The sequence below is a fragment of the Octodon degus genome, unplaced genomic scaffold, assembly GCF_000260255.1.
Source record: "Octodon degus isolate 3935 unplaced genomic scaffold, OctDeg1.0 scaffold00217, whole genome shotgun sequence".
Taxonomy (NCBI): Eukaryota; Metazoa; Chordata; class Mammalia; order Rodentia; family Octodontidae; genus Octodon; species Octodon degus.
The window spans coordinates 2431761-2435050 of record NW_004524793.1 but is presented as its reverse complement, the minus strand read 5'-3'; positions in this window follow the sequence as shown (position 1 = coordinate 2435050).

Here is a 3290-nt window from a genome sequence, read left to right as displayed (position 1 = left end):
AGAGACAGAGACAGAGAGACAGAGAGTCAGAGACAGTCGGGGGAGGAGCTGCATCCCATGCATGGGCATGAAGAGACTCCTGTCATACCCTGAGGAGATTTTGTAGCATCCGCGAATGGAGGGTAAGAAGCTGAAGGATCTTAAACTCCCAAAGGACATTATGAGTTTACTTTTAAGAAAAGCTGCATTATGTAGCAAGGGCATGCTGCTGTCCCTTCTGACATTGTATGCTCTTTACTATCTGATCTTATTTAGCACTTAGCATTCATGTTCTGATATGAGCTACTTTTCATTTGTGAGGGGAGCTGAATCTTATCTCCTAAACTATATTATAAATTCAAAAAAAGACAAATGAATGGCTGTTTAGAGACACATTTCTCTCAATACACTGAGTGACCAGCATCCAGGAAATGATTACTTTGCCGTCCTTTAATCATTTCCTTTTTCACCTACAAAACCACAATAACCTAAATTCTGCGTAACAGCCAATTGTTAAGGAAAGCATAGGAGCTGAACTCAACCAGAGTAGGGTCTGCACCTTACCTTCCTCCTTGGTAAAACAAGTGTAACTTACGTATCTCAAACTTTAGACATTAAGTATAGTTTAGGTAAAGTGCCTACATATTGGTGACTGAATGAACTGGCATTCATTGTGTTTATTTCTTTATTTTTCTCTCTCCCTAATTATAGCATTACTTTCAAGATAACAAGGAATTGCTTGTGTGGCTCATTTTAGTATCTAAGGGCAAAAATTACAGTCGAGATCATAATAACAGTCAATAAAGTGTTCAAATTAATAAATGAAGGAAAGACTACAGAAATGACTCTCCATACAATATTTAAAGATAATGACATGCTGAATTGAGCCTTTGGCAAATGGACAATAGTCTTAGGCCTTTAATTTGGTAAGCCTAGATGAAGTAAAAATTAAAGAGGGCTTTTTATTTTCATTTATGTAAGCAGGACATGGCCGCAGGTACTTACTTTATCTTCAAACTATCACTGACAGTGAACACTTACTCCACTAATTTCCCTTTCTTTTTCTTTATAACACCATACATCTTCCTCCTCTAACTTGTTTCTGCAAACACCTTCAGGGACAAAACCTAAGCATCCCCCAAAGTTTTCTGTCTTTTGATCCACCCATGAGCTTGGGATGTTAGAACAGTATCTCACAGAATGGAAGAACATTTCTGACCTTTCCCATGATGAGAATGACCACGTGCATGTTTAGAATTAAATACTCTGATTGTACTGAATTCCAGCAATTATATGGTAACAATAATTATAATAACAATATTTTTCCAAACATCCAATTGAGAACAAGGGAAATTGAGGGTGTTTTTTTAAAGCTTTTGCTCCATGTATGATTTTAAAAATACCATATTTAACAGCAGAGAAGCCCAAGCCATATTTTACTGTTTACCAAAGCGTAGTATAATAATTATAATCATTTGGCTAAGAAATTTTATAAATGAAATATATAAAGCATCTCATAGCACCTGGCTGATGAATACAACATTGTGGCCTACTAGAAACCCTCCACGTACCCCTTAATTAAAATGGTCCATCTAGGCAACCACAACTTACTATAGTAGCTCTGGCCCTGACACTAATCACCATGGGGTAATTTAGCTTGTTTTAAATTTTTAAATTGTAATTTTAAGTATACAAATTTATGGGATGTACCACAGTTCAATGCAGATAGATGGATAGATAGATAGATAGATCTATAGACATAGATGATGTCTCAGTTACTCTTCTCTCATTGTTGAGACAAATATTTGATGCAAAAAATGAAGGAAGGAAAGATTTATTTATCTCAAATTTACTGGAGGTTTCAGGTGATACTCAGCTGGCTCCAAGACAGACTGGCACATGGCAGAGAGCCAGTGCCATGGCAGCAAATTCATGGCAGCGAAAACAGCAAGAGCAAATGGGAAGAGTAGTAGCAACAATGGCTACAGAGAGCAAGTCTGTCTCTTTTGAGTTGCACTCAGGTTATCTGCCCCAGGCTGGGTGTAGTACTCAGATCCATAATCCCAGCAGCACACACACCATAATCCCAGTGGATCATGATTTAATCACAAACTCTAGAAGTCTGCCCCATGAGTACATGAGGCTTTATGGGGATAATTAGTTATAAACCATAACAGATGATAGAGACATATAGATATAGATATCTAATAAGTGATCAAACAGAGCACAGAAACATTCCAACTTATCATTAATGTTTAGAGCTCTTGGAGTTATTCATAAAATATATAACATGTTATTGTAAATTTTTGTCACTATATTGTGCTATAGAAAACCAAAATGAATTATGCTTATTTGTGTTCCGCTACCTATCTAGCTTTCCTCTCTCATTTTTCATACCCTTCCTAGCTTCTACTAATTACTATTATACATTTCTGCTAACTTTAACACTCATATATGTTGTTATATTTCACACAATAGTTTAAGAAAATAGACTCTACATAGTTGTTCTTAAGTGGACCAACAAAGAAAAAAAATACATATATATGCAGAAAGATTTTAAGTGAAATAAATCAGATGCAAAAGATAAATAAATGCTTCATGCTCTCCCTCTAATATGAATGCTGTTTTACGTTTTTGTAGTTGAGATCACACCATATGTATTTGTTTACTTAGCTGTCTTTTTAAGTAGCAAAGAATATAATTAGGTCACATAACTTAATAACTTGAGAGAATTCCAGCGAAACTCAGAAAAAAACGTTGAGAGGTGGACTTGTAGTCACAGTATAAAATAATGTTTTAAAATAAATTGTAAGGGGCCAGTCAAATAGCTCAGTGGACAAAAGTACCTGCAAGCAGGTGCAGGGGCCTGGAATTCAATCCACAGTCCTGTCATGCTGGTCCCACCACCCAGGGCATGTTGAGACAGCAATTGAGACTGGGTGTGGTTGTGAGCACCTTATTCCCAGCTCTTAGGAGGCTGTAAACAGGAAGATCCCTATGAGTCCAATCCAGTAGTGAGACCCTGAACATCCTGTAGATCCTTCCCTAAAATACAGAAATAAATAAATAAATATAAATAAAGTAAATTGGAAGATCTTTAATTTATATTGTTGTTATTTCATTTGTAAAATATGTAACCTTGGATGGTTTGGTTATAATATACAGTATATATATAGATAATATATGCACTAGGCATACTATGAAGTATTATCCACTATGGCATTGGCAGCATTTGTTATTGATGTCCTTTCTTTCTTTCTTTCTTTCTTTCTTTCTTTCTTTCTTTCTTTCTTTCTTTTTTTTTTTTTTTT